Here is a 14,145-nt window from a genome sequence, read left to right on the forward strand (position 1 = left end):
TCACAAACATCGCCTCTTAAGGAGGACTTCAGACAGTTGCCTGGCCAAGTAACAGGCCAGGTCTTCCAGACTACATGAAGATTTAGAAGTATACCTCAATGCAAATTGCTTATACAAGCAAAGCAAAGCAAAAGTTCACAAGGAACTGAGCAACTAAAAGCACCTGAAATAGTCAAGCAGACATTAGTATACAACTTCAAAACAAAGCAAAAGGAAACAGACATCAACAGTTAATCATAAGCAAGTGAATGTGCAAGGCACAAGGCTCAAGGCATGTGAGCCAAGCAACCTACAAAAAATAACATGTTAGTCATGATAAACAAGCAAGTTCAATCAAAAAGAATTGGTCTCATTGGCCATTTGTTGGTCAACCTGAAAACATGAACTCAAATGTGAGTAACAGGACCACTAGGGCAAGCCTAGGGTCAAAAGTGAATGAGAAAGTTAAAACAGCAAAGGGCAAGTATCCAAAATCATGTTCAAACAATCAAGAAACAAAACCAATTGGGTTCACATTCATATCAATCATCATTATCATTTCATGAACAATTTAAGTCAAAGTATGGCATTTAGAAGCTCATAGAAGTCAACAGAAAGACTTGAATCAAAAGCAATCTCAAACATTTCCAAAAATCACCAAATAAATCATGATCAATCACAATCCACAGCATGGTAAGCATGTCAAATTTCATCTCATTTGGACAAGTAGAAGATAGTCAATGAAAATCAGAAAGTCAAAGCAATTTTAAACATACTCAAAGAAGTCAACCAATCATGCATCAACTTGAAAAATTCATAAATCAGAGATGGCATATGATAAATGAATGGGACTAAAACCATGGCAAAGCTTAGGATGTCTAGTTATCTTATGTAAAATTTCATGTCCATCTAATAAAGTATGAGCATTTCACAAATGAAATGGCAACATGTATCACATAAGGTCAACATTTTGGTCAAACAGGGGAGAAAGTCTCAAACAAATGGAAAATGCCCCAAATAAATCCACAAAAATTCACATACAAACTAGACATACAAGAGTAGGTTCATGCAAAAATTCAGCTCAATTGGAGGTCAGGAAGCATGGTATCAAAAATCATGAAATTGCCTATCAATGGTGTGACACAAATTGTCACACCCTAATTCAAAAATTCATAACTAAATGACCAGATAAGATAAATTCACAAACTCTACACCAAAATCACCATGGATGAGTCTAGTTTATGCACAAAAAATTTCAGATCAAATGGATAATGCATCACTATTTCACAAAGGATTTGGCAAAGGGTACAAAATATGCATACATGAACAAACCCCTAGCACCAATTAAAATCTATCTATCCAAAAAATCAGCAAAAATCATGATAAAATATTAGACATCAAGATGAACACAATGCAACAAGTCCCATGAATTTTGGATTTAATATGAATGAGTTATGATTTTTACAAGTTAAGCATATCAAATGAAATAAAAATGAGAAAATAAATGAATTAAATTGGATTTAAATGGACCGGATGGCATAATTGTAAATACCAGCATCACTAATCTAAACGATGCGTTTAGGGCACGGCCAGGGAAATGTTTTCATTGGTCAGTTTCAATGGAATAGTGGATTACACATGCATACACGTGAACAGTTCTGGGCAAATGGAAAATTAGGGTTTGGCCTGTACAGTACAGCAACTTCATCTTCCTAAATCGAGCTCACCAAATTTTTTTCCAGAAAACTCAATTGAATACACACAAATGCTCAGCAAGCTATGACAAATACGAATCCATCATCTATTTTCACTAAAACATCATACATCTCAAGAATCGAGCACACATATTTTTCATCTTCAAACTTAAAAACAACATAACTCAAGAAATAATCAACCAAATCAAGTGATTCGAGTTTCAGAATGACCAGCAAGAAGAGATTTACACAAGGCATGGCATCATTTTAAGAAACTAGAGATTCGATTACTTACTTGATTTTGAAGAAAACGTTGAAACAGTGGTTGTCTTGATAGTATGAGCTCGAACAGATGTCCAGTACCCCTCCAAATGATGATTGGTGAAGATGGTTTAGCTTGAAACAGCTTGAAACAATTTCAACCTTGAGCTGCCATTGAAGATGCTTTGACAAAACAGTCGTGAAAATGATGGTTACAGATGGTGTTTGAAGGTGGAAACCAGCTCACAATGGTGTATGGATGACGAAACAACGAAAGCAAGGTCGGGTTCTTTGAGGTTTTTGAAGATTTCGAAAATGGCAAGAAAATGAAGTTTTGAGAGAGTGAGTGAATTTATGTGTTTGTGTGGCTGCTGCTAGGGTTGGAAATGCTCAGAAAAGTGTTTATATTCATCTGTTTAGGCTTTGCTAATGAGGTGCTAATCAACATTATCTCTCATGAACCAAATTGCCAATTTGCTAATTTTCAACTAAGTGCACAAGGAGGGTGTATGCTGCACGATTTTGGGCCCTTGGCAAGTCAGAAATGATGTCTCAAGTAAATCCCAATTGGCCACTTTGATAGAAATTGCTTAAATCAAAACTTCAAATTTTCACTTCACTTGAATTTAAACATGATAGTTCAAAAAGGGCCATTTTGATTGGCAATGTTTTGTCACATGAAATTTATATTTTTGGAAAGAGGAGGTTAAATGTGGTTTGTTGGAAAAAACCTCACCAATTTTGGCCAAATGGTTTGAGAGATATGCCCTTTTGAAGTTCAAGATTTTGTGAAAATGATTTGATCATATCTTGCCAACCATACATGGGAATTGAGAGTTCTTGGACTTTTTGGAAATGGGAGAACAAGATATTCAACTTTCATGTTGGGCAAAAATTCATTTGAATCTTGTATCATGATGTAAGTTTGGGATCAAGAAGTTTCCATTTTTGGCAGTTAAAATTACAGGTCCAGTTTCTATTTTTGGAAATTTCTGATTTGGCTTCAAATTCTTCAATGATGTTGTTTGCCATGATATATGAGGCCTATTGGGACATGAATAAGCTCTCTCAAACCAAATCCATCCATCAAAACCATAAAATCAACCACAGTTGACCAAGTTTGACTCTTTAGGGTTTCTGACTGACTGTGCATTGAATGATGACCTCTGAACATCCAATCTTTGACCTAAACACTTCAAATGGATCCCCAAGTCATGTGAACATGTTGGACCAACCCTAGGGCCTTGGCTCAATGAAAATTGCCCTTGTTTGCTTGATTGACTGATCACCTGACCAGTTTGACCTAACTTGTCAGCTGAACTTGCACTTGGGCAAAAGGGACAATGCAATGCTATGCAGTGGACCATGTTATGATATGACCTAGTATGAGAATGTATGTACAATGATAGGTGCAAATTTGAGGTGCTACACCTGCTGTTGCACGTTCCCTCTTTGATCTTTCCATGCAAAGTTGGGATGATTTTTCCACCCCGGATTGTATGTGTTGGAGTAGGGATTGTTCTGCTTTAAAAATTTTATATCTTCGATTTGTTGCGGTGTTGCAAAACAATGAACAGTATTGTGTGGTCCATTGCAAATGTCACACACTTCACTCGGTGCCTGTTGCACTTGAGCCAATTTCTGAGCACCTATGTTTAGTGCTCTCAACCTTTTCTCTACCTCTGCAGCAACAGCTTCTTCAATTTTCACCTGTTTATTTGTCTCAAGCTTCAAGTCAATAACTGCAGATTTGCTTGATACCCTGTCATATAACTCTAAATGCTCGTTCGAGGCAATAGCTTCAATTATCTTCTTCATACCGGTGGCTGTTGCAAAGTTGGCTGAGCCACCAGCCGCTGAATCAAGGATTTGTCTTGTTTGAATTCGAAGACCATTGACGAACATTTGCATTTGTTCAGTTTCATCCATGTTGTGAGTAGGACAAACCACTAGGATTCTCTTGAATCGTTTGTAGGCATCTCCTAGTGACTCACCCTCCTTCTGTTTGAAGTTTAGGATCTCATATCTTTTCCGCAACGACACAGATGCGGGAAAATAATCTTGCAAGAATGATGTTTCCATGTGCTCCCATGTAGTGATACTACCAGTAGGTAAGGAATAAAACCACTCTTCAGCCTCATCTGCTAAAGTGAATGGGAACATACGAAGTCGGACTGCTTCTTCACTATGTCCAGGCATTTTCAGTGTTGTGCTCATGGTTAAAAATCTTTGCAGATGCTTGTTGGCATCTTCATTCACTCTTCCAGAGAAGGACCTTCTTTCGAGTTGATTAATGGTGCTGGGATGCAGCTGGAATTGTTCCACAGTAACTGGTTGGTTGACAATTGTCATACGACCACCCGGGGTGTTGGTTCCACCATAGTCACCGAGGAGTCTCTCTGGTGGTGGTGGATTAGCAGCCATGATTTCAGGAACTGTTTCCGTGTCTGAATCTGAATACTCTGAGTGCACTGAAACAACTTCTTCCTCCACTTTCTCTGCTAATTCCAGTTTCTTCCTCTTAGCTTGTCTGAGTCTAGCACGAAGAGTTCTTTCTGGATCTGCGTCAAAAGGAAAATCCGCTGAGGCCTTACCTCTCATAAACAAGTTAGACAAAGATTAGAATTGAATAACAAAATTGTCACAGATAAAATTTTAGTTGGCGAGCAACAAAATTTCGATAGAATAGAAATTAAAATATGTAGTTTGGCAATCCTCGGCAACGGCGCCAAAAACTTGATCGAAAAAATAGCAAGTGTACTATTTTTACCGATGTAGTAATAAGGAGTTTTATTTCCAAGTATCGATCTCAAGGATTGCGTAGGAAATAGTTATTTTAATTTGATTCTATCAGAACAAAAAGATAATGGTTTGGTTGTTTTGAAATAGTAAACACGAAAATAGTAAAAATAATTGATTAAGATAAAAGATGCTAGGGTGAGTGGTTGAGTTACCCGGTTATGAATTCAGTCAAGATTTCCTTAATACATATGAAACATTCAATCACCTAACCTCAGAATGTTCTTACTTAAGTCCTTAAGGAAGAAACTATTAAACTACCAATTCTTACTCAAATGTCCATTCAATTAATCATCGGTTTTAATCATACAACATATCAAGGTTTACGGTGATTTACGAAAGTTACTAGTCCTAGATGATGCATTCATAAACCCAATTGTGTGAAAACCCTAACAATCACAATCCTGTTATTGAAAGTCGTAGATCAATTTGTATTTGTCCGATACAACGCATAATAACATCACACAATTGAATTGAAATACGTAACATAGTAATCAAGAAATCATTTGTTCAAATTCGTAACATGCGATAACATCAGGACCACCCCTCTAGCATCAGGGGGTTTAGCCTCTCATAGTACTTAAAGAACTCATAAAGTAAAGATTAGACATTACAAAGAATTAGGAGAGTTTGATCTTCAATGGTTGATACCCTTGAATCTCGCCGTCTTCAAATCCGTCGTATTCGCTATCTTCTCCAATGCAATGCTTTCGTTCGTCTGTCAAAAGGTGTCCTCTTCTTTCTCTTCCAAGCCTTCTTATAGCTTCAGATGACTCTCTTCCAAGCTAAAGGTCCAAACTACCCTTAATGAGCAGAATCGGTTCACACAGCAAAAATTAGGTTTTCCAAGCTGCGTCCAATCAACACGGCCGTGTGGTGGAACACGGGTGGCCATGTTGTTCTTCATCATTAATTATTTTCAGCATAAGTTACAGTGGCAACAACACGGGTCGTGTCCCTACACACGGGTGCCCGTGTTAATGCACTGTTTTAATCAACACGGCCGTGTGGTGGCACACGGGTGCCCGTGTCGATCTCTGTTTTTCTGCTCCCTCTCTGCTCTGCTTGATCAACAACACGGGCAGTGTTGTGGCACACGGGTGCCCGTGTTGACCTGCTGTGTCATACCCCAAAATTTGCCCATTAATCTTGCAAAACATTTCTCGAAGCACTCCAACTTATTCTGCAAGGCACTGACCTTAAAGGAACAAAAGCCCAGCTCACTACAGACCCAATCCAGAAAATGGCCCAAACTGGCCTGCTCGCTAGGCGGGCAACCCCTTCGCCTAGCGAACCTTCGCTACACGCTCGCCTAGCGAAGCTGGCGATATATCAGAATTTTCGGGCTTCATTCTGAGCCCGTTAGGTCACAACAAGAGCATTATAAATAGCCAAGCTTCAGTCACGAAAAGGGACAGACGAAGACGGACGGAAACCCTGGCATAGAAACCCTGGAGCTCAACTTAGAGTATTCCGAGTAAAGAAACCCTGAAGGCCGCTCATCCGCGCCGAAGCTACCACCGCCCAACTCCATCCGATACCAAGAGTGATCAGTCCTTTCAACATCGCCGCTCAGTTGCAAACAGGTTTGCGCATCACTACTGTTTTATGCTTTTAATCGGTAATCTCTACATACATAAGGCATCATGATTAAATTTTTGGATATGTAATTCGATTTCACATGTGAATTTAAGTATGCCTGAATATCTTGAATGTTTTTCCATGCTATTCCTGTAATTAAATGCCATAAAGTTCAGGGTTCCGGAGATCATGCTGCTATCAAATTCCAAACCCGTGGCCGCTCGCTAGCACATCGCTAAGCGAGCCTGTAGCGAGTACTCGCTAAGCCTTCGCTAGGCGAAGCAGGAGCGAACGAGACAGTGGCTGTTTTGTTTCTTTTCTGTTCTGCCTTATGTTTATCTAATTAAGATTCATTACAATTCTGCATTATTTGGCCTGACCCTATGACTGTTGTGTTTACTTTGTGGTGCAATTTTCAATTGTACTTTATCTCGATGCTCTAACCCGTGTGTTGAATTGTGTAAAGGCTTACATATTCCCGAGGAAACGGCCGGCTAGGTATTCCACCTTATGTGTGGGATACCCTTATGGAGATGGATTCTGAATTACTTAATTTTAATGCGGAGATTCATCCTAAATTACCTAGCTGATTTTAATGTATTGATTTCATCAATTGTAACGTGGACCTAATTATCTAATCGGTTACGACTATCTAATTAATTGTAAAACTTTGCCGTTAAACATGCGATCTTGGACCTCTCTTTGTTACCCTACGATATTACGCATTATGGTCATGTCCCGCGAATGTGGGGATACCCTTAGCCAAGACCCTTCAATTAAATCATCATGTCCCGCTAAAATAAATCATAGTCCCTCGGATGTTGCCTTCGAATATATGATTTTGTCTCTCGATGACCCTTCGGTGTAGCCTACGGTTAAATGATGATGGTCCCTTCGAATGCTAAGGTATCCTCACAACTGTTGCCTTCAATGACCAATCAATGACCCTACGATGTCCCTTTTGCATCCAAGGGATAAAACTACTTACTTCTCAATAGTAAGGACAGTTTTACCCTCATAAGGATAGGAAATGCCTGTAAAGACCTTGGGTAGGTATAACTCTTAATTGCTTATCCACAACTTAAAAATACTTTTCACACCTCACACCTTTTCAAAACATCTTTTAGAAAATCACCATTTGGTATACATTCATGCTAGAATCATTACCGAGTTATATTTTTCTAAACAACTTTCAAAACTAAACGAGATAACCACTTTGTATACATTCATACAAGAATCATTATAAAGTTAAATTCTCTTTTCAAAACATTTTCTGAATAATTCACAACCACTTTTTCCAGACAAACATAAGTGATCAAGCAATTAAGAGCCCATGGATAACCATGGATACAAAGGGTGCTAACACCTTCCCTTTGTATAATGTACCTCCCGAACCCAAAATCTAATTAAGGTCTTTCCTGTTCATTTCCACCTTTCCTTATTGGATAAAAGAAAAGTCGGTGGCGACTCTTGCTAACCGCGACATTTGCGTTCCAAAGCAAAACACACAAAGTTAGTTCACCGTATGACAGAACTGGCGACTCTGCTGGGGAGCCTATTAAAGAGAGGTTACCTTAAAAACAAGATCACTTATTTAAATTGTCTGATTTACTTTTAAGGGATTGCTTGGGTATTTTATGCTTGAGTGAAAGATCCTACACCCGGATCTAGTGTACCTTAGGTGAGTAGCAATAGATCATCGCGACTATCCGACGTATACCGGAATGGTTAAAATGATGGCTACGGTTAATGTGACACTTTGGATGTCCTGATGTTCCTCATGTTTACTTGAGGAAAAATTTGGCATTCGCGTGGTGTCATCAAAGCATTAACCAGACCTTTAGAACCCTAATTGACTCATCCTAGCCATTAGAAAGTAGTGAGATAACTGACTTCGGTTCCGACTGGGGTTGGTTGATACTCGATACTACACTCTTTGAGATTGGACTTTAGGGAAGCTTTGGTCAACCACTTGGTGTTGCACTGAAGTGGACTTAAAGAAAGGTCGATGATTTAAGATCCTTCTAGAACCCGGTTACTATTCTAGGACAGGTTGAACCAACCAAACTTCAGTGGGGAGGGTACTTACCTATGGAACTCATGCAAGCCTCAAAACTTAGGAATGATTGTTGTGTGACTTGCTTGTGCGTGTTACTTACTTAACATCATAACATCATAACATCATAACATCATAACATCATAACATCATTTCAAGGACTTAGGGATTTAACTTTGCTCTGTTTTGTAAGGCTATCGCTCCCAGGAAGACTATCCGGATTAATCTTGTGGCAATCTCTCCTCAACTCAAGGATTTAGTGTCAGAACTTCCTGATCGGGCTCAGTTTATCCAGAAACATGGTTCTCTCCTCAATTTGGTTACCACTGGTTTCAAAGAGGATATGATGAGGGTCCTATTCCAGTTCTTCGATCCTAAACATCATTGCTTCACATTCCCAGATTATCAGTTGGTACCCACATTAGAAGAATTCTCCAGGATGCTTGGGATACCTATCCTTGATCAAACACCTTTCAGTGGTTTAGAAAAGATTCCGAAGTCTGAAGAAGTTGCCGCGGCTTTACACATGACAAAGTCCGATATTGAAACCAATTGCGTAACAAGAAGTGGAGTTAAGGGTTTACTTGCCAAGTTTCTGATAAATAAGGCCCGAGAATTCTTAAAGGATATGAATGTCCATGCTTTCGAAGATGTTCTAGCATTGCTAATCTATGGTTTGGTGCTATTTCCTAACCCAGACCAATTCGTAGATATGAATGCTATTAAGATATTTCTCACTCATAACCCTGTGCCTACCTTGCTCGGAGACATTCTGCATTCCCTTCACACTCGTACTATGAAAAGGCAAGGGACTCTCATGTGCTGCATACCTCTATTGTCTAGGTGGTTTATTTCACACCTTCTTCAATCAGTCTTGAAGAATGAGCAAAATCTGAAATGGTCTCAAAGGATAATGTCACTCTCCCATTCAGACATCCGTTGGTGTCCTCATCTCGAAGGAAATGTTACCCTCATTGACCGTTGTGGAGAATTCTCTAATGTACCACTCCTGGGGATAAGAGGAGGTATTACTTATAACCCAGCTTTAGCCCTACGCCAGTTTGGTTATGCTCGAAGAGATGGTCCACATGAAATAATTATCCAGGGCACTGTGTTTGACTATGACAATGATTCTCAAGGTCTCCGTCAAAGGTTTGTACGAGCCTGGGGCATGGTGAAAAGAAGCACTTTAGGACAGAAAAACTCTATTCCTATGGAGCCTTATCTCAGATGGGTACGCGCCAGAGCTCGTGAACTCGTCATGCCATATCTTGCGGTCGGACCATTGATCGTTGAACCAGAAGTTGAAGGAGGTACTCCTCAGATCATTCCTTATCCAGATATGCCTACCGATGTTGAAGAATTGAAGAGATCCTGGATCCAGTTGAGAGAGGAAAGGGATACTTTTGAAGCCCAGTTCAGTGCAGAAAGGAAGAAGGTACTCGAGCTCACCAGCCAGCTTAATGAGGAACGAAGACTCAATGCATATCTTCGCCCAAAAAGAAGCCATCCCTGGGAGACTTGAGCTTTCATTGTATTTTTATTATTATTTCTTGTAATGAGCAATGATTAAGAAATTAGTAATAAAAGTTCCTCTCTTTTTGGTAGTTTACGCAAAGTTAAATTCCAAAAGTCCTTGAAAACATTTCATACATTGCATAGCATAACATAACATTGCATAACAGGTATCCTAAAAGATCAATGTTCTCACGGTCTGCCTTCTAAACAGAAAAATGGCTCTCGAACAAACTGTCAAAGATCTCCAGGCTCAGAATGCTCAATTCCAGGAGATGATGCTGAGCTTATCCAAAGGGCAGGAAGAACTGAAGGCTCTCTTGCTCGAAAAGAAGAAAGACAAGAAAGCCGTGAGTTACATCAACACGGGAAGAAGGCTTAAAAGACAGGCCGCGGGAGTCAAGTTTGGAATTCCGAATGGTCCAGAAGAGGAGACGGAGAATGATTCAGAGGAGGAGAATGTTGATTTCTCCAACCCTGAGGATGACGATGAAGATTATGAAGGTGAACAGTACTCTCCAAGAGATGATAAGTACAAGTTGCTGGAAGAACGTATGCTAGTCATGGAGGGTCAGAAGGCGCCCGGTCTGGATTTCGAAAGTTTGGGTCTGGTCTCCGATGTGACCATTCCTCGCAAATTCAAGATCCCCACTTTCACTAAGTACGATGGTGCGTCCTGTCCTCAGATGCATCTGAGAGCTTATGTGAGAAAGATTCAGCCGCATACCACTGATAGGAAGCTATGGATCCCTTTCTTCCAAGAGAGTCTGTCTGGCACACAATTGGAATGGTATTATCAGCTCGAGAGCTCTGACATCCGCACCTGGACTGATTTAGCAACAACTTTCTATAAACAGTACCAGTATAACTCTGAACTAGCGCCTACTCGGCTACAGTTGCAGAATATGACTATGGGATCCAAAGAAAGCTTCAAGGAATATGCTCAGAAATGGAGAGATTTGGCTGGCAGAGTCAAACCCCCTATGACTGACCGAGAATTAGTGGACATGTTCATGGGCACACTGACTGGCCCATTCTACAGCCATCTACTGGGAAGTTCTTCATCAGGTTTTACTGAACTTATATTGACAGGTGAGCGTGTTGAAAGCGGCATCCGAAGTGGAAAGATATAGGCGGCTACCTCTACAAGCACCAAAAGGTCCTATCAGGGGAGGAATGAATCAAATGCTGTGTACGGTCAAAAGGGTCGTAACAAGAAAAATCGTGACCATACCATTGGAGCGGTTACGATTGCAGCACCGCCATCTCAAAACTTCCAGCCCAAACAAGACAAGCCAAGAAGGCAGTTTACCAGGATCAATATGACCTTAGCACAGGCACTGCAGGGAATGCTAAAGGCAAATCTGATCACCCTCAGAGATCCTCCTGCGAAACCCAACACTACTTCTTCTCGTTATAATCCCAATGCCAGGTGTGCATATCACTCCGATAGCCCCGGGCATGATACAAACGATTGCTGGTCATTGAAGAATAAGGTTCAGGATATGATCGAAGCTGGAGAAATTGAATTTGAGCCTCCGGAGACTCCTAACGTCATCACTGCACCTATGCCTAATCACGACAAAACTGTTAATGCTGTGGATGACTATTCTCACATTTCTAATGTAGCTGACTTAGCATCTCCTCTCCTGATCATCAAGAAGAATTTAGTACAAGCTGGTTTATTTCCAGGCTGTGCTGAAAATTGCGATCTCTGCATACTCCGACCCAATGAGTGCTTGAAGTTGAGGAAGGGTATTCAACGGCTGATAGATGATCGTACAATTCTCTTCGAAAAGATTCCCAAGGCGGAGAACCCTATTGAAGAAGTATCTGTGATTGCTAGGTCCAAAGTTCCAGTGAAGATTACCGTTACTAGAGCACCCGTGAAGATTACCGCTGAGCCCAAGGTAGCTCCCCTAATCATTACTGCACCTGGCCCAGTACCGTATTCCTCAAGCAAAGCTATTCCGTGGAATTACGGAGGTGATGTTTACATCCATGGCGTAAAGCAAATCGATAATTCTGCTAATCCTAATGGCATTGTTGGGACTAGTAAAATTACTCGAAGTGGAAGGATCTTCTCTCCAGAAATCTCACCTCCCACTCCTGAAACTCGAGGCAAGGAACCAGTCAACCCTTCTCAGTCAAGGACACCGGTCGAAGTTACTGCTGAAAATGTTGCCAAGCAGGAAATGGAGGAAATGCTGAAAATCATCCGTAAGAGTGATTTTGATGTGGTAGAACAGCTGGGGCATACTCCGTCTAAGATCTCGATGTTATCCTTGTTATTATCTTCTGAATCTCATGCCAAAGCGTTGATAAAACTCTTGAAGACTGCCCATGTACCTCAGGAGACATCTGTCGATCAATTCGAAAACTATGTTGCCAACCTGACTGTTGACAATGGCTTAGGCTTTTCCGATGCTAATCTGACACCAGCAGGAAAGAATCACAATAAAGCTCTGCACGTCTCCATTGAGTGTAAGGGGATCACCTTGGCTCATGTGTTGATCGATAATGGCTCTTCTTTGAATGTGCTACCGAAAGCTGTACTCGATAAGCTCGACTGTAAGAGCATCGAATTGAAACCTAGTGATACTGTGGTGCGTGCGTACGACGGTGCGAAAAGTGTTGTCCATGGTGAAGTGGTTCTCCCTATCAAGATAGGACCTCAAGTCTTCAATACTACCTTTCACGTGATGAACATCCGTCCTGCCTATTCATGCTTGCTGGGACGACCTTGGATCCATGGGGCAAGTGTTGTAGCTTCATCTCTCCATCAAAAGCTGAAGTATCCAATAGAGGGTAAAATCGTCACTGTGTGTGGAGAAGAAGAGTATATTGTCAGTAGTGTACAGGCCTTCAGATACGTCGAGATGGATGGCGAGTTCGTCGAGACTCCTTCTCAGTCATTTGAAGTGGTCCCTCCGCCCAGTCCTGTCCTTAAGCCGACTCCCCTTGTGCCCAAGGTTATTCATGCTCCTCCTGCCATGATTTCTCTGAAGGACGCTCAAGCCGTGGTTGAAAATGGTGGTCGTACTGGTTGGGGTCAACTGATCAACGTACCGTACAAGTCTGGTCTGGGATTTAACTCTGAAAGGATGGTCAAAGATCAGGTTAATGTTGTAGAAGATACTGATAGCGATGGCGACCTGGATAGCTGGATTTTCCCAACAGTTGGTGACGGACTCAATAATTGGAAGGCTGAAGACACTATCCCGATTTCCTTTAGTCAGGAGTAATTGTTATTGTCTATTTTAGTGTTGCAAATTTTTTAGTTTTTTACAATTGAACTTCTTAAAGCATTGTGTCTATGCCCGAGGCACAATAGCTAATTTGTTAAGGGTTTTGTCATTTTCATAAGCATATTCATATTCAATAAACCAATGGACTTTTTGCATTCAAATATTGCGCTCTTTATCTTTCCTGTCATCTTCCGAAAAAGCTATGTTTTCTTACACACACTCACGTAACGAATTGCAGATCCATACCCACTCTAGATCCTGTTGATAATAGTTCTACTACTGTCCATTATGACTTTGAAAATCCGATCTACCAAGCCGAGGATGGAAGTGAGGAAGATTGTGAAGTACCTGGAGAACTTGCCAGACTGTTACTGCAAGAAGAAAGGATTATACAGCCGCACGAAGAGTCAATCGAAATTGTAAACCTGGGTACTGAAGTGGACAAGAGAGAAGTCAAAATAGGAGCAGGCTTGGAAAACAGTATTAAAGAAAGATTGATTCAGATGTTACATGACTATGTAGAGATTTTTGCTTGGTCTTATGAAGACATGCCAGGATTGGATACTGATATAGTAGTGCATCGTTTGCCAACGAAGGAAGATTGTCGTCCTGTTAAGCAAAAGGTTCGCCGCATGCGTCCTGAAATGTCTGAGAAAATCAAAGCCGAGGTTATGAAACAATTTGACGCAGGTTTTCTGGCTGTTACTTCTTATCCTCAATGGGTTGCTAATGTGGTACCAGTGCCAAAGAAGGATGGCAAGGTGCGAATGTGTGTAGATTACAGAGATTTGAATAAAGCAAGTCCCAAGGATGACTTTCCACTCCCGCACATTGATGTTCTGGTAGACATCACCGCTCAACACAAAGTATTCTCCTTCATGGATGGATTCTCGGGTTATAACCAGATTAAGATGGCACCTGAAGACATGGAGAAAACTACGTTTGTGACGCAATGGGGCACTTTCTGTTACAAAGTAATGCCATTCGGTTTGAAGAATGCAGGAGCAACATA

This window comes from Lathyrus oleraceus, chromosome 3, assembly GCF_024323335.1.
Source record: "Lathyrus oleraceus cultivar Zhongwan6 chromosome 3, CAAS_Psat_ZW6_1.0, whole genome shotgun sequence".
NCBI classification, from domain to species: Eukaryota; Viridiplantae; Streptophyta; class Magnoliopsida; order Fabales; family Fabaceae; genus Lathyrus; species Lathyrus oleraceus.